The following is a 23,182-nucleotide window of genomic DNA, read 5'->3' on the forward strand; positions in this document are numbered from 1 at the left end:
AGTCTGTAGTCAGTATTGTGGAGTTGGTGATGGAGTTCGGAGTACATCTGTGCCGATTAAGCTATGTTGTTTGTTGTGTTGTTTGATTATATAAATTGTGTGATTAGTACTGACCCCATTTATTGTTTTAAAAATTGTGGTGATCCATTCGGGGATGGTGAGCAGTTGTTGAGCAGGTATGAGTCGAGATACATTGGCTATCTGGGATGTGTCACCTGTTGGGGCTGGTGTTCTTTACAGGTAGTGCAAGGACTTATAAATCTCTAAAAGGATCAAAGGGTATACTTTTGTATTATTATCAGTTGGTCCACGTTTATCAATAACGGTTGGCTTGCTAGATAAGTTTGACGTTATTGTCATACAGATGGCGGTGATCAACTGGTCCCTAAAAGTCACACCTATAGGATACGTTTGAGAGATGTGACGGTATGAAAATACAGTCATGTTGATGCCAAAATTGACTAACCAGTTAGTCCGAGTTATTTGACTAGTAATTAGTCAAAATGTGATGTTGAGATATTTTATTTAATACGGATTAAATAAAAATTGGCTAAGACGAATTAAGCGGTTAATTCGTAAATTAAATATAAGCGATTTATATTTGATTAATGTATATTGGATAAATTAATTATACGATATTGTCTTTGTCGGACATGTATTAATAATTCAACTAATCCGTGTAATTAGTTGATGCTTTAATAACCGATAACCGATGACAGTTTATAATGAAACCGCGTCATATACATTTAGCGAATTGCATGTCGGACTACGAGTTAAGATGAAGAGGAAATGAAAGCCCATTTCCTCCCCTTGGACTCGGTTTGGCCGAAACAAAAGAACAAAAGAGAGGCTCTCTCTCTTTTGTTAACCTAAGCATTTTCATTTGTAAAAAACCTAGGGTTTTGGAGATTATTTTTCTCTGAAACCAAGATCTCACATCTAAGAAAAACTCACACAAGTTCTCTCAATATTGCAAGGCAATTAGAGAACACATTTCTAGCACAAGGGCATAGTCTTAGACGATCTTGGGTGCAACAATTAGGAGGAGGTCTACTTTGATCTCTCATTGCCGAATTGCACTAGGACCGAAGGTTATTTATTATGCTTTATCGTTCTTCTCATGTTTTTCGTTTTATGACAATAATCACATATAAAATTTGCGTTATAGTCCTAATTTTATAGGGTATTATACGGATATTACCCCACAAGTGGTATCAGAGCGAGGCCACGTAAATTTTTCTATGTGTTTTTCATCAAACGAAATGGATCGATTAATTTTTGATGCAAAAAATTCCACACGGCTGAATTTTTTTTTGTTGCACGGATATTTTTTTTTCTTGGAAACCGTGTCCTTATTTTTACACGGCTGTTTTTCTTGAAATTTCGTGCCTTTTGTTTTTGTTATCGTTTTGATCTTTGCATATTATTTTGTAATCGATATTCATTGTAATATGTTAAAGATCTATCAATTGCTATTTCATTTCTATACGGATTAGGTGATATCGCAATTGGTTTTTATCAAATCGATAATTTTTTGCTTAAAAATGATAAAACCGTGTGGTTGTTTAGGTCTCGGCATTTTGTCACGGCCTGTTTTTGCTTAGGGAACCGTGTCCAGTTTACACGGTTGCATTGTTCATGATTTGTTTTTATTTTATTCTTTGCATATTGTAATTTTAATAAAAAAATTTGTACTGTTCACGGCAGACGTGAAGGAAAAAAAAAAAAAAATTTTGAGTTTTGTTTTTTTTTTTGGGCCTTAACATGTGCATAATACGGATTTATGCATTCGCTTGATAGTGAAACGGTTCACCCACGAACAATTTGGTTACTTTAAAACGATTTAAAGTAACGGATTATCACGAATTAAAATTAAGTTGATAAAGAGGTTTTGTCACATAATTTTAATTGTTAAAAGGTGGTTTGGATAAATTTAACATAATTACGGAATTATGTCACGAATAAATTTTTTTTAGTTGATGCATTTTTTTTCGTTATTGTTGAATGTCTTGAATGCCTTTTATTACGTATTTATTCAATTTTACAAACAGTTGTAACTTAGTGTGGCCTTAGTAGAACGTGTTACCGTAATGATGGAACACGGTCTTGGTTGTATTTTGAGATCTCGTATCTCCGTTTTGGACTTTTCACTTGTAATTACAGTTTTTGTATTTAGAATGTAAATAGGTTTATATTTGTAAATTTTTAAATTGTATTTTTTGAGAAGACCAAAGATGGAGACCGGATGCTCACTCCCGCTACTTGGATCAAGATGGAACATCAAGACAAGCTTCTCGGGTCCAACGGTGGATTCCAAAGTTGTTTTATGTTCTTTTTATTAGGATAGGCCACACTAGGAATTTTTATTTACGTATTGCATTTATTTATTTATTTTCGTAACGATAATATGCATCATATTCCGCCTAAAAACTAAACCACCTAATTATTGCATGAAAACTGACACATATAGAGGTCACGAGTTAGTTTTCTTTGACATTCTTATGTCACATGATTATAAGCCATCACCCAAATTAATTCATTCACGCAGACGCTAGTTATTCGTTCACTTAATATGAATTATAATTTAGTTGATGGGATCTTCCTCGTATAAACAAAATTGAGAATAGTCTTTATAGGTCAAACTCCAATGAGTCCCTTCTTCGTCGGTAGGCATAATATGACCCCTTCTACGTCGGGTAAGTTGGAACTGATTGACCTATTTTATCTCAACACTATGGTCACTCGTATGATCCTGTGATCATGGTGGACTATAGATAGGATTTACGGAAATCTATCGACCAAGAATTCTTACGGAAGAATTAGCTAAACAGTTGGCTTATCAATTTATAGAAATTGAGTCTTGGGATCACTTGTATTATTCTTGAGGAAGATCAATTATGCAAGTGCAATGAGTCTACACGATTAAAATGAATTTTAAATAGACTTAAATCACCTCGATGAGTTGCTTATTTCGTTTTTGTTTTTTCTTTCTTTTTCAGCGTAGATCACGTTTTTTTAACTGCTAATAACATAATGGCTGGCATCCTCGATGACCCAATGCCAAGTGCCACGTTGGACCGTGAGTCCTGGCTTCGGATCTTTATGAATCATTTGAATCAGTCTACTAGACTGAAGAATGATGGATCAAACTTCGCGGAATGGGAGGCGGCATTACGGAATGCTGCCACTGCTGACGGGAAACTCAAGTATCTGATTGAGCCCCTCCCGCCAGCTCCAGGCCCTACGGCTCGAGTTCACGAGGTCTCCACGTATAGCGACTTCGTCATGGAAGCGGGTGCGATTAAAAACGTACTCATTTTTGCAATGGAATCCAATTTGCAGAAACGCTTCATAGCCCAAGGTGCAAACAAGATTTTCACCACGCTCACCAAGGAATTCTCGAAAGCACCGAGAATCGTGACCTATGAGCATACCACTCGCTTCTTTGATGCGAGACTCTAGAAGGGCCAACCGGTTAGCCCACACATTCTCAGCATGATTGAGAATGTCGAGAGACTAGAGACGCTTGATTGTAAAATCAGCGAGAACATCGTGATTGACCGCATGCTTCATTCACTCCACGATGGTTTTGCGCTCTTTAGAGCGAATTACTACATGAATGATTTGAAGAAAAGTCCCCATGAACTGCACTCCCTTCTCGTACAGACCGAGAAGGACATGAAGTTCAGTGGGAGCTTGAAACAGGATGTTCTCGTTGTGACAAACAAGGGGAAAGGTAAGGGCAAAGCTCAGGCAAACCTAGCAGTAGGTAAACCGAAGTTTAAGAAGTCGGGTTCAGGTAAGAGTGGGCCTGGTGAGTCGAGCACCTCATCAGGCGCGACAAAGAGCAAGAATGATAACATGGAATGCCATCATTGCCACAAGACTGGGCATTGGAGGCGTACATGTCATGTTTATCATGAGGACTTAAAGGCAGGTCGTGTTAAACCTGTTGGTATGTCTTCATCCTCTTCTACTTTTATTCATATGATTGAGATTAACCACGCAAATTACGGAACTTGGGTACTTGATACTGGTTGTGTTTCTCATCTGTGTAATCATGTGCAGGGGCTCCGAAACATCGAACCCCTCGTAAAGGGTGAGGTGGACCTGCGTGTCGGGAATGGAGCACGAGTGGCTGCCGTCTCGAGGGGAACATATGTGATCCAGCTTCCTAGCGGATTTGAGTTATCTTTATATAACTGCTATTATGTACCCAGTCTTTCTAAAAACATTATTTCAGTTTCTGCACTTGACAAACTTGGATTTTCATTTGTAATAGAGAATAATTCTTGCATTTTCTCATTACACGATATGATTTATGGCAAGGCAGTCTCCATGAACGGAATTTATGTTTTAGATCAGACCACCGAAATATTACACGTAATGAATAAAAAGTTAAAGGTTGGTGACAAAGATCAAACGTATCTATGGCACTGCCGTATGGGACACATTAATGAGAAACGCGTAAAACAGCTCATCAAAAATGGAGCTATCTCGGCCTTTGATTTTCAATCATTTGGCACGTGTGAATCATGTCTCATCGGTAAGATGACTCGGATTTCCTTCAAAGGTGTTGGAATGCGCGCTGCTGACCTATTAGGACTCATACACACGGATGTATGTGGACCTATGTCAATCACCGCACGAGAAGGCTATAGGTATTTCATCACTTTCACGGACGATTTAAGTAGATATGGCTATGTCTACTTAATGAAGCATAAAAGTGAATCCTTTGAGAAATTCAAAGAATACCAGAATAGGGTACATAACCTATTGGGTAGAAAGATTAAAACACTACGTTCAGATCGTGGTGGCGAGTATCTTTCTCACGAGTTTGATCAACACCTCAAAGATTGTGGGATTGCCTTACGTTAACTCCACCGGAACACCTCAATTGAATGGTGTGTCCGAACGGAGAAATCGAACTTTACTTGATATGGTTCGATCTATGATGAGTCACACCGTGTTGCCTGACTCATTATGGGGTTATGCTCTTCTGTCAGCTGCTCTAATACTTAACCGAAGTCCGTCTAAAGCTGTTGACAAGAATCCATATGAACTATGGAAGGGAACGGTCCCTAACTTGTCCTTTATACGGGTTTGGGGCTGCGAGGCTTATGTCAAGTGGAGACACGAGGATAAGCTCGGCCCGCGATCGGTCAAGACATACTTTATAGGTTATCCTAAAGGAACACTTGGTCATTACTTCTATTCGCCAACCGAACAACGTGTTTTTGTTGCGGCTAGTGCGACATTCTTAGAGAAGGAATTTCTCGAGAATGCAAAGAGTGATAGAACCTTCGACTGTCGGAGGTTCCGAACAAATACCGAGCAACCATTGGAGGAACCAATTCCTTCAATCCCGGCTGCGGTGAATATTCCTGAGGAACCTAGGAGGTCGAGAAGAGTCTCTATTCCTCCGGACAGATACATTGGTATGGTCGAGGAACATGACATAGATGACATTCTACTCTTAACGAGTAGTGAACCCGCGACCTATAAAGGTGCCATGACTAGTTCTGACTCTAAGCTATGGCTAGAAGCCATGCAATCCGAGATGGACTCCATGTATGAGAACAACGTATGGGATCTTGTTGACCTACCTGCTAAGGTTCGTCCCCTTCAATGCAAATGGCTTTACAACATAAAGCATTCTGTGGAAGGTCAACAGGATATCTATAAAGCACGACTAGTTGCTAAAGGTTTCACCCAAGTGCCAGGTTTGCACTACGATGAAATTTTTGCACCCGTAGTCATGCTGCGTTCCATTCGGATTATCTTAGCGATTGCCGCTTTTCATGACTATGAAATTTGGCAGATGGATGTGAAAACCGCCTTCTTAAACGGCTTTTTGGAGGAAGAGTTGTACATGGTACAACCCGAAGGTTTCATCGATCCAGAACATCCTAAGAAAGTGTGCAAGCTTAAGCGTTCCATTTATGGACTTAAGCAAGCATCTCGGAGTTGGAATCATCGCTTCGACCAAGTGATAAAAGAAAATGGATTCATTCGATCGGTCGAGGAACCATGTCTTTATATCAAGTCGAGTGGGAGCAAGATTGTTTTCCTAATATTGTATGTTGACGACATACTCCTGATTGGGAATGACATACCTCTCCTAACTTCGGTGAAAGTATGGTTGAAAAACCATTTCCAGATGAAAGATCTGGGTGAGGCACAAAGAATTCTAGGCATCCGTATCTATCGAGATAGATCACGACGGATGTTATCTCTCGATCAGAGTCTTACATAGACAAAGTCCTAGAGAGATTCAGCATGACTAACTCCAAGAAGGGGTTTCTTCCTATGGCTCCAGGGGTGCATTTGAGCAAGTCTCAGGCACCAGAGACACCGGAAGAGAAAGAGCGCATGACACGGATTCCTTATGCCTCGGTTATAGGATCAATCATGTATGCCATGATATGCACACGTCCCGACGTGGCATATGCATTGAGTATGACAAGTCGATTCCAATAGCATCCAGGTGAATCACATTAGCTGGCTGTCAAGAACATTCTTAAGTACCTACGGAGGACTAAAGATTGGGCATTGAATTATGGAGGCCCTCAAAAGCTATACGCAACCGGTTACGCAGATGCTATCTTCCAAACGGATCGAGATGACTCGAAATCTCAGTCTGGATTCGTTTTTACTCTTAATGGCGCTGCAGTCAGCTGGAAGAGTTCCAAACAAACTGTTACAGCAGATGCTACGACTGAGTCCGAGTACTATGCCGCGTCTGAAGCTACAAAGGAAGCGATATGGATGCGTCAATTCTTACATGGACTATCCGTAGTGCGTAGTTCGAATGACCCGATAACCATCTATTGCGACAATAGTGGTGCCATCTTCCAAGCTAAGGAGCCTAAGTCTAGCAACAAGTCTAGACATGTACAACGGAAAGCTCATCTAATCCGAGATTACGTGGAGCAAAAGGAAGTAGTGATAGAAAAGATTGCTATAGATGATAACATAGCAGATCCTCTCACTAAACCATTACGACAAGATAAGCATGAAGGGCACGTTAATTCCATGGGAATTAAACGTGTTCCTAAGTTGTAGTACTCTTTTATGGATTAGATTCATTCTCTTTTGTACTCTATACGACATCATCGTTTTGATATTTATATATTTTGTTTTTCATGTGGATTTGTACGACAATTTTGAACACCACAAAGTGAACTGAACAAACATTATATTTTTCAGTCCTTAATTGCCCACATGAGCTGATAACTCTGGCAATTATTTTGTGACGTTGGTTGATGGTGGGTTCAACGAGCCATAAGTCAACCGGTTGATGACCAATCACGAGAGGCGAGTTATACGGATATCTCGTAGGACACAATTGTGACATCGACGTGGAGTCCTAAATGTTTTATAACATTCGGTGCCAGGTCGTGGATAGGACCTCCATGGTGATCCTAAGAGTCGATTCTTTTTACTATCGACTGTCTCTTGAGACTAAGGCAGATTTTGGGTGACTTTGGTTTCTTTCTCACGGTCATCCGTAACAGGGGGCCAAGTGGATTTTTTTTGGGTCATTTCATGCTGTGCTTAGATCGGAAGGAGTCGAGTTGTAGGAAATATTCAGCCTTTATCAGGTACTCGATATTTCTCAGGGCCACTCGAGGAGTCAGAATCGAAATGCATGGCCATGCTCGGATACGGATTCGTTTTATCAGTTAAGTTACTCTCTAGTCGGGGAAACCACTCTTGATCCAGATCGATTGTAAAATACGACCTTTGCGGATCCGGATCTGCAAATTGTTTTACATTGAGTGGGAGAACTTTTAAATGAATATGAGAATCGGTTATCGCACATACACTTGTACGGACAAGTGGGAGTTTGTTGGAGGTGGTGTCCTTCAGTTAGTGCGGATAACGTCATTGCACATACACTTGTACGGACAAGTGGGAGCTTGTTGGGGCTGGTGTCCTTTACAGGTAGTGCAAGGACTTATAAATCTCTAAAAGGATCAAAGGGTATACTTTTGTATTATTATCAGTTGGTCCACGTTTATCAATAACGGTTGGCTTGCTAGATAAGTTTGACGTTATTGTCATACAGATGGCGGTGATCAACTGGTCCCTAAAAGTCACACCTATAGGATACGTTTGAGAGATGTGACGGTATGAAAATACAGTCATGTTGATGCCAAAATTGACTAACCAGTTAGTCCGAGTTATTTGACTAGTAATTAGTCAAAATGTGATGTTGAGATATTTTATTTAATACGGATTAAATAAAAATTGGCTAAGACGAATTAAGCGGTTAATTCGTAAATTAAATATAAGCGATTTATATTTGATTAATGTATGTTGGATAAATTAATTATACGATATTGTCTTTGTCGGACATGTATTAATAATTCAACTAATCCGTGTAATTAGTTGATGCTTTAATAACCGATAACCGATGACAGTTTATAATGAAACCGCGTCATATACATTTAGCGAATTGCATGTCAGACTACGAGTTAAGATGAAGAGGAAATGAAAGCCCATTTCCTCCCCTTGGACTCGGTTTGGCCGAAACAAAAGAACAAAAGAGAGGCTCTCTCTCTTTTGTTAACCTAAGCATTTTCATTTGTAAAAAACCTAGGGTTTTGGAGATTATTTTTCTCTGAAACCAAGATCTCACATCTAAGAAAAACTCACACAAGTTCTCTCAATATTGCAAGGCAATTAGAGAACACATTTCTAGCACAAGGGCATAGTCTTAGACGATCTTGGGTGCAACAATTAGGAGGAGGTCTACTTTGATCTCTCATTGCCGAATTGCACTAGGACCGAAGGTTATTTCTTATGCTTTATCGTTCTTCTCATGTTTTTCGTTTTATGACAATAATCACATATAAAATTTGCGTTATAGTCCTAATTTTATAGGGTATTATACGGATATTACCCCACATCACCTTCAGATAATAGAGTCTTCCGCTGTAGAATGAGTAGTTTGTCAGACATTTGATTTAGTTGATGAGATAGTTGTTTTGAGAACTTGTAACCCGTATTTTGGGTATTTGGTTTGGATTGTATTTTATTCACTAAACTATTACTATTTAAATGTCGTTTCATTATTGTCTTATGATTATCATTGCCTCGGGGAACCGAGATGGTAACATCTTTATACCTGAGTGGTCCTGGTAAGGCACTCGGAGTATGGGGGTGTTACAAAATGGTATCAGAGCGACGATCCTGAAACCTGTAACTAATGAATATAATGAATGTAGGGAGTCAATTAAAATGAACCCGGGGTAAAGGTTGTACGAGCTAATGCAAAGGCTTGGGAGACGTCCTAAAGTCGCGAACTCGCCCTACAATTTTGAACCGGTCACATGGGGGGGGTATGTGTCAAGGTCGTATGTGGTTTTTGTCAGCTTATGTGAACGTAATGATGCATGTTGTGAATTGTTCAATGTTGGGAGTAGAAGATTGAAATTGTGAATGAAAATTTGGTGGAGTGTGTACATATGCTGGTTTGAATAAAGAAGCATGATGGTTGTTCATTATGTGGCATTTAATAACATGAAGTAGATTATTTTGTTGATTATATGAAGAATCGTGTAGAAATGCATGCGTTGTTATATTATAATGTTGGGATTATGAAGTTGCATAGTATGTTGGGTTATGAGAGATAACATGTGGGTAGTATGTACGAGTCAGCATGACTCGATCGAGTAGGGGGCAATTGATCGAATAGGTCAGGTACTCGATCGATTGGGTATTTTGACGTTTTTATAACAAGAATCGTGTTTTTGGGTACTCGATTGAGTACATAGGGGCACTCGATCGAGTAGGGGGCACTCGATCGAGTGGCTATGCTACTCGGTCGAGTATGTTAGAGATCAGAAGGTCTGTTTTTTGTCTGAAGTTGGGGCACTCGATCGAGTATGGTGGGCACTCGATCGAGTTGCCGCTACTCGATCGAGTAGGTTTAGGCATTCGATCGAGTGGGTCATGGGCAGTTTGTTTTTGTGTTTTGGGTTATAGTACGTATGTTTATATCTACCCTTTCTTATATAGTTTCAAGATGCCATCAAAGAAAACCGCTTTGTATGCGAGAGCTGAGGGCATGAACATCGATGATATAGTTAAGATGTTGGAGCATCAAGATGCTCTTACGGACGCCTTAAAGAGAGTGGGGAAGGATAAAGAGGTTGATCACTCTAAGATCAGTCTTTATATAGCGAGGTTCAACCCAAAAGAGTATAAAGGGACCGGGGAGAAAAATCTTCTTGACAATTGGCATCGCGAGATGGAGAACATTCTGGATCTGGTACATTGTCCTGTTGAGATGAAAGTAGAACAAGCTGCGTTATACTTGAGGGAAGCGGCTGGTGAATGGTGGGATAAGATGATGGTGAGTGCTAGGGAGATATGAGGAAAGAGTTTGTACCTAAGCGTGTAGGGAGTAAGCTGAGGGAGGAGTTTGATGGGTTTAAGATGACATCTGACATGTCGATAGCTGAGTACTACAGGCAGTTTAATGAGAAGTCTAGAAATGCTAAGGACATGGGTTTGAGTGAGGAGAACCTAGCGCTGAGATTTGAGACAGGGTTGACACCCAGGATTATGGAAAAGTTACACGTGGGAGTCCTTACTGATGTTAAGGAAGTTTATGAGAGGGCTGGGAGAGCTGAGAGGTTGGTGGAGATGGCCCGAGAGAGAGGTAGTGAGAAAAGAAAGGCTGAGAGTGAAGGTGGTGGCCAATCTAATTACAAGAAAGGGAACTAAGTCAGGCTAGAGCGTTTTCTTCTGGTTCGGGTTCAGTGCTGGGGCTTCCTTTGGGCGTGGCCGTGGGAGCGGTAGTAGTAGTTGGGGGATGACTTGCTTTGGCTGTGGCGGTATAGGCCACAAGAGACATGAGTGCACGAGTGTACCAGAGGCTTTTCAAAGACCGGCTCAGGGGACCTATTCTCAGGGACCGGCACAGAGTTATGCGAGCAACAGACCGGCTGGTTCATGGTCTAACCGGGGAGGTCAGAGCAACCAGGGGGGAGGTAACCGCAATGGCGGTAATTCTTATCAGAAACCAGCTACGACAAGAACAACAATCAGGGGTTGGGTGCTAAGCCGACCACATCAGCCACTACTGTCCAAGGAGGTGGACAAAAGTCCAGTAGAAAGCTGTTTATGATGGACAAGAAAGCAGCTGAGGACGACGTACATGTTATCACTGGTACTTTTCTTATTAACGATATCCATACCTTTGTTTTGTTTGATTAGGGGGCATCTCAGTCGTTTATATCTTCGAGTCATGTTAAATGGTTGGGTTTGAGGGCGTATGAGTTTGTAAGTGAGAAAGTTTTTATACCTTCGGGTGAGTCTGTGTCATGTGGGAGGTTGTATTGGGTTGTATCTATGATAGTTGGCCAAGTTGACCTACCTGTAGACTTGCTAGAGTTTCCTTTAGACGATTTTGAGATGATAGTCGGGATGGATTGGTTGCGGAAGTACAAAGCTAAGATAGACTGTCATCAAAAGAAAGTGTCTTTGAGAGGTCCTAAGGGCGTTAATGTGTCTTATCGTGGGTTTGTGGTCAAACCTAAAGTTAAGTTGATTGCAGCTGTGACCTTGAAGTCCTATCTGAGGAAGGGATGCCCTTTGATCTTGTGCCATGTGAGAGATGACCGGATAGAGAGCCCGACAGTTGATCAGATACCAGTGGTGGGTGGGTTTTCAGATGTCTTTCCGGAGGAGATTCCGGGGTTGCCACCGAAGAGGGAGATAAATTTCACGGTTGAGTTGAAACCGGGGACGGGGTTGATTTCTAAGGCACCGTGTCGGATGGGTGCTAAAGAGATGGAGGAGCTAAGGAAACAGTTAGATGATCTGATAGAGAAGGGGAACATTAGACCTAGTGTATCACCGTGGGGAGCACCAATTCTTTTTGTGAAGAAGAAAATGGAAGCTTGAGGTTGTGCATAGACTACAGGGAGCTGAATCGGGTGACGGTGAAGAACAAGTATCCTTTGCCAAGGATAGATGACCTGTTTGATCAGTTGAGTGGTGCATCAGTCTTTTCCAAGATTGATTTGATGTCGGGGTACCATCAGGTGAAGATTAGAGAGGTGGACATACCAAAGACAACTTTCACGTCGAGGTATGGCCATTATGAGTATGTGGTGATGCCTTTTGGGTTGTCTAATGCACCGGCTGTGTTCATGGATTTGAGGACCAGAATCTTCAGACAGTTTTTTGACAAGTTTGTGGTGGTGTTTATCGATGACATATTAGTCTATTCCAAGACTAAGGAGGAGCATGAGGAGCATATGAGGATTGTGTTGCAGACCATGAGGGAGCATGAGTTATATGCTAAGCTGTCCAAGTGTGAGTTCTGGTTAGAGAGAGTTGCTTTTCTGGGGCATGTGATCTCTAAGGATGGGGTAGCTGTGGATCCGACAAAGATTAAGGCAGTGACAAGGTGGGAAGCACCGAAGAACGTTGCTGAGATCAGGAGTTTCTTGGGTTTAGCTTGATATTATAGACGGTTCGTGAAGGATTTCTCCAAGATTGCTAGACCTATGACAGCTTTGATGAGGAAAGAGAACAGGTTTCGTTGGGATGAGAGTTGTGAGACGGCGTTCCAAACATTAAAGGAGCGTTTGACCACAGCTCCTATCTTAGCATTGCCTGAAGGGATTGAGAACTTTGAGGTTTATACAGATGCCTCAAAGAATGGGTTGGGATGTGTGTTGATGCAGAACGGTAAAGTGATTGCCTATGCTTCTAGGCAAATGGAGCCTCACGAGGAGAATTATCCTACACACGATCTAGAGTTGGGTGCAGTGGTGTTTGCTCTCAAGATTTGGAGACATTACCTTTATGGGGCGACCTTTAAGGTATTTTCTGATCACAACAGTCTCAAGTACATCTTCACTCAAAAGGAGTTGAATATGAGACATAAGAGGTGGATGGAGCTGATTGGCGATTATGACATGGATATTATCTACCATGAAGGGAAAGCCAATGTTGTTGCAGATGCCTTGAGTAGAAAGAGTGTACATTCGTTGTGTACAACTTTATCTTTGATGAGATTGAGAGATGAGGTGGGGAGGTTTGGGATACATGTGATGCAGAGAGGGGATGCCATGAGAGATTTGACGGTGCAGCCTGATCTTTATGATGATATTCGAGGTAAACAAGTATTGGATCCTAAGATGGTTGAGTGAAGAGCTGGAGTAGAGAAAGGGACAGTGTCTCGATTCTCTATTCATACAGATGGTAGTCTGAGGTTTGATGGGAGGTGGTGTGTCCATAATGATGAGGAGCTGAAAAAGACAATCATGACAGAGGCACATTGTACACCGTATTCAGTACATCCAGGTGGTGACAAGTTGTACAAAGATCTAAAGAACACATTCTGGTGGCCTGGGATAAAGAAAGAAACAGCTGAGTTTATTGCCCGTTGTTTGACATGCCAAAGAGTTAAAGGGGAATAACGATGACCACAAGGTAAGATTCAGTCTTTAGAGGTACCTGAGTGGAAGTGGGAATCCATTTCTATGGATTTTATCGTGGGTTTGCCGAAGAGTCAACAGGGTAACAACATGATTAGGGTAATAGTTGATCGACTGACCAAGTCAGCTCATTTTGTGCCAATGAAAGATACATGGACTAAGGCACAATTTGCTATGGCTTATCGGAAAAATGTGCTAAAGTTGCATGGAGTCCCTAAGGACATAGTATCTGACAGAGATGCGAGATTTATCTCAAAGTTTTGGAAAGAGTTGCACGAATATTTGGGAACAACGTTAAAGATGAGTACAACATTTCATCGTGCGACAGACCGTCAGGCTGAGAGAAAAATCACGACTCTAGAGGATATGTTACGAGCTTGTGTGATGGACTTTGGTGGTAGCTGGGAATAGAGGTTAGATTTGATAGAGTTTTCTTACAACAACAGCTATCACACTAGTATTAGCATGGCACCGTTTGAGGCCTTATATGGGAGGAGATGTAGGAGTCCGATTTGTTGGGACGACAGTGCTGAGGCAGTGGTTCTAAGACTAGAGATGGTACATGAGATGGTTGAGCAGATTAAGATGATCAGGGAAAGGATGAGAGCGGCTCACGATAGGCAAAAGAGTTATGCAGATTAAATCGCCGGGATATAGAGTTTCAGGTTGGGGACAAGGTTCTTCTAAAAGTGTCTCTTATGCGTGGGGTTATGAGATTTGGGAAGAAAGGCAATTTGAGTCAGAAGTTCATAGGGCCTGATGAGATCTTAGAATGGGTTGGAGAGGTAGCTTATCGTTTGGCTTTACCAGCTGTGTTGGAGAGGGTGCATAATGTGTTTCATGTGTCCCAGTTGCGCAAGTATGTGAGTGATCCGTCACATGTGTTAGATGCAGAGAGCATAAAGCTAGATGAGTACTTGTCCTATCTTGAGGTACCTAAGCAGATTCTTGACCGGAAGGTTCCGAAGACTAGGAGAGGTGAGACAATTTTGCTCAAAATCCTTTGGTCTAATCACAAGACTGAGGAAGCTACATGGGAGGCAGAAGAGGCCATGAGAGAGCGTTACCCTTTTCTTTTTGATCAGGTATGTATGGTTACGGGGACGTAACCTTGTTTCTTTTAGGAGGGTAGGAGATGATCGCAAAGAGTTTTTAAGAGTTTTTACACCCTTTTTGTGTTGTGTCGGTATGTCTTGTAGTGGTTGAGTCGGGTTGAGTTTGGTTGGTAGCATGTTCTTATGATTTAGTTTTGCTCTGGTTGTTGTGTCGGGAGTATAGTAGTATGTCTTTGTTTTGTTGTGGTTTGAACTTCGGGGACGAAGTTCTTTTTAAGGAGGGAAGACTGTAATACTACGGTTTTGTGAGTCTTTAGGTACTCTATCGAGTGGGCCTTACTCTGTCGAGTAAGTGTGTTTTGCGTTTTAAAATAGTTTCTGACCTGTTGGGTACTCGATCGAGTACGTCAGTTACTCGATCGAGTAGCCGGTTTACGGGGGGATGATTTGTCGGGTTTTGTTAATAATGCGATTTAATATATAAACACTTCCGTCACTTTCATAATACACTTTTACAAACCTAATTACTTTCAAAAGAGATTTCAACCTACGTAATTCGCATTCATCGCATTATTGACAAATCCCGGAGCTTGGAAGGTCGGAATTCACCTTTCTTTACTTCTTTGTGATCCTTGCGTTGAGGGTATGATCTACGTACCGAATTCGTTATATTTAATTAAGTCTTGTTAAACCCTAATTTTGGGAATTGGGGATTTGTGTTGGTTTTGTGTTGTTAGTGATGTATGTGATGTTATGTTAAGAGGAGGATTCGTAGAAGAGGCTTTTTGATAACAGTTGTTGAGATCGTCTGACTGTGTTACTTTCCAGGTAGGGTTTCCCTACTCAGTATTAGTCCCATAATGTGTTGGTGGTGATTTGTGATTGTTGATTGTTATCATACGAGTATTGTGAAGAATTGTTGGTTTTGATCTTTGATTAGTAGTTGTGATTGTTTGTATCGTCCTGGGGTTCTTGGGGTGCGTCCCTGGGCCGAGTGGAGTCACTTGCGGGAGTGGCTTCACGCCCATTATTCGCCTTTCGTAGAACCCGCCACGAAGGGATGTGCACATTAATGGATTTGGGTTATTCGCTCAACGGAGATGAGCGGGGCTTAGGTCGGAACGGCTGCGGTCCCCATCGGCGGCGAGGAGTAACCTGTCGCGATGGGTACTCTGGCAGGGCTACACACTTTAGTGTGTAGTCAGTATTGTGGAGTTGGTGATGGAGTTCGGAGTACATCTGTGCCGATTGAGCTGTGTTGTTTGTTGTGTTGTTGGATTATATAAATTGTGTGATTAGTACTGACCCCGTTTATTGTTTTAAAAACTGTGGTGATCCATTCGGGGATGGTGAGCAGTTGTTGAGCAGGTATGAGTTGAGATACACGGGCTAGCTGGGATGTGTCACCTTCAGATGATAGAGTCTTCCGCTGTCGCATGAGTAGTTTGTCAGACATTTGATTTAGTTGATGAGATAGTTGTTTTGAGAACTTGTAACCCGTATTTTGGGTATTTGTTTTGGATTGTATTTTATTCACTAAACTATTACTATTTAAATGTCGTTTCTTTATTGTATTATGATTATCATTGTCTCGGGGAACCGAGATGGTAACATCTTTATACCTGAGTGGTCCTGGTAAGGCACTCGGAGTATGGGGGTGTTACAGCTACACGGTCATGCCTTTCGGTCTCATCAACGCCGGAGCAACCTATCAAAGTACCGCTAACACTCTCCTACATGATATGATGCACAGGGAGGTAGAGGTATATGTCGATGACATGATTGTCAAGTCAAGAGAATGGGACGGCCACATCAGTGCCCGTTGAAAATTCTTCGCTCGTCTGCGGAAATATTGATGTGACCATAATTAGCACATATTTAGCCCCCGAATTAGCCTTTTTCCCATGCTTTTTAGTGCATATTTAAGTCATTTCTTATCTTTAGTTCTTTGTTTTGCATATTCTTTGAGATTTTGATCCCTTGGTAGGAAAGGAGTAAGAATCTTGCATTTTCATGGCAAAACGAGACTAAATTGATCGAATCCAATGACCAAGCATCAAGGAGAGACAAGATTAGAAGGCCTTTGTACATATTATAGTAGATGAGCAATGTTGAGAAAGGATCCTTGAGTCCCCAAGGAAATCCCAAAGGAATTTATGAAGAAAAGGGAAGAAAAGAAGAAGAAATCTTGCTGAAGAACAATCCGTGCGGATTGACTACAATCCGGCCGTCCTCACCATGCACAATCCGTGCGGTTTTCCACCAAGACGCTCGGGTTTAGCCACCACAATCCACCCGGATTCTCCTGAATCCCCTCGTGTTCCACCGTCAGAATCCGCCCCGTCCCGACACTAATCCGCTCGGATTCCTCTACAGCGCAATTTCGTCTTCTCCAAGCTACAAAGAAAGAAGCCCTTCCTTCGAAAAATACCGGCTCCTCCCTGCTCAATCAAAAAAAGTGTAATTACTAGTTTAGCCCTTAGTTAACCCTAATGCATCCCCTAATTTCCACTATAAATACCCCATTAGTCTAATTAGAAGAGCATGTTCTTCTTATCAATTCTTAGAGTAGTTAATACCAATCAAATCTCTCTTTAATTTTGTAATCAACAATTAATCAAGTTATAATACAAGTTTTATTTCCTTAATCTCTCTTTTGTTCATCCTTTGTTTTGGGTAATTGAAGATTATTTGGGTTATTATTGGGAGATTGACGACCTCTCAATCAAGCATCAAGTACTTCTTTTATCTTTGCTTTATTATTGGAATCATTAGTAGGTATAATTCTCTTAATCCCTTTTTAATTATTGTTAATTACTTTCATTTATTCATCATGTTTCATTTTGTTGGTATGATTGACAACCTTGCTAGCATGATGAACATGATAATGAGTGAGTAGTCTCTTAGCTAGGGTTAATGGGTGATTAGGGGAAACCAACATGGGGAATGATTCATGCTTAAATTAATATGCTTTCATGCTTTATTTGCTTGCTTGTTTTGATCTCAACTCATGCACATGTTATGTTTAATGAAATGCGAGCCTACGAATCCTTGCATTTTTTACCCATCACCTATCTTTTCAATGAGACTTGTAAGACATAAACCAACTCGAATCTCATTAGACCATGCATGTTGTTGAGTAGGGAAGATTAAGTCGACTTGTAGGTGTTGTACAATCTAATTGATTCGGCTCCGGGACCCAAACTTTCCTAGGATTGTAAGATATAACCCAACTCAATCCATCACAACAATAATTGCTTGCTTATAATTTGAGAACATGTTTGTATGATCAATTCCCATGATTCCCCTATGATCCCATGACACCGTAGTGCTTTTTAATCAATTGTTTACAACTCTTTAATTCATCTTGCTTGTTTATTTCCATAGATATTTTAGTTTAGTGACCTTCTACATCAACCCAATTTGTGACACCCCTAAGACACCACTAGTTGCAATAGTAATCTCATTTCAATACCCGTCCCTTGGGATCCGACCTTTACTTGCCTCTTTACTAATTGTAGAGTTGTTTGTGAAGCTATAAATTGTGTTTTGATTCGGACGTGACCCAACGACCACACCTTAAATTGTGAACACGAAACGGACCGATCAAAAATGGCGCCGTTGTCGGGGACGGTGTTTACTTGATTTAGATTTCCTTTTATTGTTATTAGTTGTGTCTTTCTTCGCCTTGGGGAAGTAAAACCCCTCAAGGTTTGTTCTAATTGTTTTCGAGTTGTTTGATATTTTGCATGTCTAGAAGGTCACAAGGTGATTTGTTACCTTTTGACCGTGAAATTGAAAGAACCTTGACGAACAATAGGAGATTTGCTAGGAGGAATTTGAGAGGTATTAGTGAGGTTGTTCAACCAACTATTGAGTTCATCAACCCTTTCGCAATAGAAGGAGAGGAGAACCCATTACACAATACCCCACAAAATCAACCTACAATGCCTAAATTCTCATCACATTCCGTACCAACCGAGGAGAACCTACCCAATGGTACTCCTACACCACAACATCTAACCGGAAATTTTATTGCCAAATCCGCCTTTATCCAATTAGTCAAAAGGAGCCAATTTGGGGGGATGCCTAGTGAAGACCCTCATTCTCATATGGAAACCTTTTGCGACTATTGTGATGCAATCTCTCAAACCGGTGTGACTCAAGACCAAATTCGATGGGTATTACTTCCTTTTTCTCTAATCGGCACCGCAAAACAATGGTTGAAGGGCCTTGACAAGGCCACTCTCGGAATAGATTCTTGGAAGAAGTTGGCTCTAGCTTTCTACAAAAAATTCTACCCACCGGAAAAGACTAACATGCTAAGAGCTCAAATTACGGGTTTTAAGCAAAGGGATGAAAAATCTTTGTATGAAGCTTGGGAGCGGTTCAAGGGAATTTGTCGCTCATGTCCTCACCATGGACTTAGCGAATGGTTCTTGGTACAACAATTTTGGAACGGTTTATATGAAGATTCAAGGAACATTCTCAACATGGGATCAAATGGAATGTTCACCGAAGTTGATGACAATCAAACATGGAACAAAATTGAGGAAATGGCGGTCCATAACTCACAATATTGTAGACCTCGCAAGGCTACTAGAGGAGGAAAGCATGAAGTGGACTCAGTTACTCAATTGGGTGCTCAACTTAGTGCTCATATTGACACAATCAATTTGAAGTTTGAAAAGGCTATGGCTAGACTTGAAGAAGTCTCAAAATCACCAAAGCATCATGTTAATGCCATGACGGCATCCTCATCAATCCCAAGTGAGATATGTGAGAATTGTGGAACTTTGGGACATGACCAAAGTGAATGTAGGGAAACAAATGAACAAGTGAATGGTTTCCAAGCATACAAGAGTGGTACCCCTTATTCCAACTATTACAATGAAAACTCCAAGTTTCACCTAAATCTCTCATACAAAAGCCAAAATGTTCAAAACCCTCAAACAACATACACTCCACCACCCATGCGAAACCAAAATCAAAGTTCCTTTTACAATCAAAACCAAGGTTACCAAAATCAAAATCCATACAATCACCAAAATGACCAAGGTTTTGATGTCCAAAAAGCGGTCCTCCAAATGCAAAAGAATCAACAAGAATTTTTCACTCAAATGCAAAAAGATAGTCAAGCAAAGGAAACCACCATCAACAACATTCTAGCTCACACCAAGATGTTGGAAACACAATTGACTCAACTAGCATCTTCAAGCTCACAAAGACAAAAGGGGCAATTACCACCTCAAAGTAATCCCCCAAGACATAAAACGGTTAGTGCCATTCACTTGAGAAGTGGTACAAGGTATGAAGCACCGAAGAAGCAAGTTGAGGATGAAGTTGTGGAAGCTAGTGATAAGGAAGAAATTGTGCAAAACTCCAAAGATGGAGAAACATCAAAAGAAGAAATTTCAAAGAGAAATGAAGACAAGGTCAAGGAGAAGAAGCCCATTGTGATTAGACTTCCTTTTCCAAGTCGTCAAGCCAAGCCCAAATTTGATGATCAACTTGGAAAGTTCATGGAAATTGTGAAGAATTTGGAAGTCTCAATTCCTTTCACGGAATTAATAAATCACGTACCGGCCTATGCGAAATACATGAAAGATATCCTCACAAAGAAGAAATCAATCCGGAAACTTGAGACTATCGCCTTCACTAAGGTGAGTAGTGCAATACTTCAAGGGAGTTCACCTCCAAAAATAAAGGATCCGGGAAGCTTCTCAATACCGTGTACCATTGCCGACACAATGATCAACAAAGCCTTATGTGATCTAGGGGCTAGTGTGAGTGTTATGCCGTACTCGGTGAGTAAAAGGTTTGGGATGGGAGAGCTTAAATGCACCAACATCACACTCCAAATGGCCGATAGATCGACGAAGACACCATTAGGGATATGGGAAGATGTCCCCGTGCGAATTGGGAAGTTTTTCATCCCGGTGGACTTTGTCATTGTTGATATGGAGGAAGATTCCAACATTCCAATCATTCTAGGAAGACGATTCCTACACACCGCGGGTGCGGTGATTGATGTGAAACATGGTGAGCTCACTATAGAAGTGGGAGATGAAAGCATAACCTTTAATCTTGACAAGACTATGAGAGCTCCTCGTTTGGATGAACCGTGTTTCATGATTGATCATTATAGCCGAAAGGATGAGAGGAAGAAATCGGAACTCCAATGGAAGAAGAAAATTGAAGATGCTCCATTCAAAGAGCAAGTGAATTGTGACAAGGAGAGCTTGCAAAGCTCATCAAAATCAATCAAAGAAGAACAGGATGGCCTCATTGGCCAAGAGAGGAATTTGGGAGAGTTGTCTCCATCAAATAAAGAGATTTTCAATGATCAACTTAATGAAGTTTGTGGTCTTTGGGACAACGAATTTGAAGGGATTTTTAATCCCTACATTGGTAATGCCATCGATCAAGACCGACAACAAGGGCCAAAGTCTAATGAAGACCTCTACCATGATAATGAACAAGCTTTTGATTACTTTTTCAAGGTGTTGAGCAACATCTACAACACCTTGAACATGCCCCCTTGACATCTCATCAAGAATGAGAGTTTGGTGGAGTCCTCCCTAAACCACCGTTTGTAAATATTTCTAACTCCCTAACTCGCATTTCAATTCTTGCATTTTTTTTGTCATCTTTGGATTTTTATTTACTTTGATCAAGATAATTGTCATGTTTGAGAGAAGTGAGGGAGGGACTAATAATTTCAATTGATGTGTAGTGCTCTAGCTTAGTGTGGGGATGGCAATTGCCTAGGCTATCCATGCCTTAGTAGTGCCCCCACAATGAAGAACACAAGATATAAAGAAGAATGGAAGAATGATAAGGGATATGCATTGTACACGGATAGAACTGAATCCGGGTACAAAGGGGCCGAATCCGAGCGGATTCAAGAGAATCTGCCCCGTCTACCGATAATCCGAGCGTATTGGGTATAAGACGCACGTCCCTATGAGCTGAATTTTTGAAAGATTTTTTACTGTAAGAGAATCTGGGCGTCCTGAACTGCAATCCGCTCGTCTCAGAAAATCCGCCCGTCTTGTGAGGAAGACGCCCGTCTTCTCTGCTGAGGAAAACAAGAAAAATTCCTGGACTGAAATCCGTCCGTCTTCTGAAGAATCCGTCCGTCCCGTGTCAGCAAATCCGAGCGTCTTCTCTTAAAGACGCCCGTCTTTAGGCGAGTTTTCCCCAACCCAGAAAGTGCATAATCCGCCCGTTTTGGGCAGAAACCGCACGTATTGCCCCTGCAGTTCGAATTTTTTCGGGCTTTATAAAACCCCTCCTACCTTCATTCATTCATTCATAACACTACTCAAAAACATCAAAACCCTCATCCTCTCCATCACAAAAACAAAATTCCTCAACTACATTCACCAAAATCAAATCAAATCATCCTTTTAACAACAAATCAATCACTCCTTTTTTAATAAAAATCAAAACCAAGCACAAAATCTTCAACCTTTGAGTCGATTTTTGAATTCATAAAGGCAAAGCCTTTCACCTTTAAATCGATTTGGGTACACTACAAATTGAAGATTTTTCATTCTTTTCTTGGTTAATTCATCAATGGCAAGGACTAAGGGAGCAACAAAGGCAACAAAGGCACCAAAGGCTAAGACACTTTCACAAAGGCAAAAGGCTCTTCAAGCAAAGAAAGCATTGGCTATGGTGGTAGCAACCCCAAACTTGGAAGTGCAACAACAACAACAACCTTCTATGGGAGCAACAACATCTACGACTCCGGAAATTGATCAACTTTTGCATTATCCGGAGGTAACTTTTATTTCCGAAACCCATAGAGATACTTTTGCCAAGTTTTCTAGGAAATCACTTCAATCCACCAAGTTTATTTGTGAAGATACCTTAGAAAAGTTGGGTGTCCTTGAGCAAACTAGAGCCTTTTTCAAAGCAATGGGGTTGGAGAAATTGTTTGAATCAAAAGAATTGACATACCCCCCCCCCCCTACCTTGGAATTTTTGAGTTCTTTTAAAGTCACCAAAATTGAGACTAGGGTGAACCTCGAGTTTCGTCTAACTAATGTTAGTAGACGCATTTCCTTTAGGAAATTGGGTGAAAATTTGGGTCTTAGTGATGAACCGAGTTATTTTAAGAATTATGGAAAGTATGACCCCGACCCTCTTTGGGAGGCAATTTCCGGAAGGAAATTTGAGGATTTTCATGCGAGTCGTGCTCTTTTAGTCCACCATCCGGGCATAAGGGTATGGCACAAGGTCATAGGAAACACCATTATTGCAAGGAAAGATACCAACCATTTCACCAAACTTGATTTTATTCTTCTTGAATCGGCTTTGAACATTGTAAGAGTCCACACCAAGCCTTTCAACTCTTTAAGGCTTTTGGTAGATAGATGGCTCAACATTGATTGTGGGAAGAAAGGCACTACCGTTATTGTCAATGGCGGCCTAGTCACTGTCCTAGCTAAATACTTTGATCCTAACTTCAACAAGGATAATAAGTATAAAGCAAAGGAGGGTGGTCATCTTGTTGATATGCATACTATGATACACAAGTACAAGTGGGTTGCCCATAATCCTCTTGACACCGAGTATGGATGGCTCACTAGTGAGGCTAGATCGTTTACTTTGCCTTCAAAGATTTATCGTCTAAGCGTCCACCGGACCAATTAT

At 41.0% G+C, this 23,182-nt stretch overlaps 1 non-coding gene across 1 annotated transcript; it reads right to left on the minus strand.

Annotated features, from left to right (window-relative positions):
* Window positions 1–18,837: 18,837 nt before the first annotated feature.
* Window positions 18,838–18,944, minus strand: LOC141603063 (small nucleolar RNA R71). Its single transcript, XR_012524961.1, has one exon. It is a non-coding gene; the product is annotated as a small nucleolar RNA R71 (small nucleolar RNA).
* Window positions 18,945–23,182: the final 4,238 nt, after the last annotated feature.

Source organism: Silene latifolia, chromosome 9, assembly GCF_048544455.1.
Source record: "Silene latifolia isolate original U9 population chromosome 9, ASM4854445v1, whole genome shotgun sequence".
Classification (NCBI taxonomy): Eukaryota; Viridiplantae; Streptophyta; class Magnoliopsida; order Caryophyllales; family Caryophyllaceae; genus Silene; species Silene latifolia.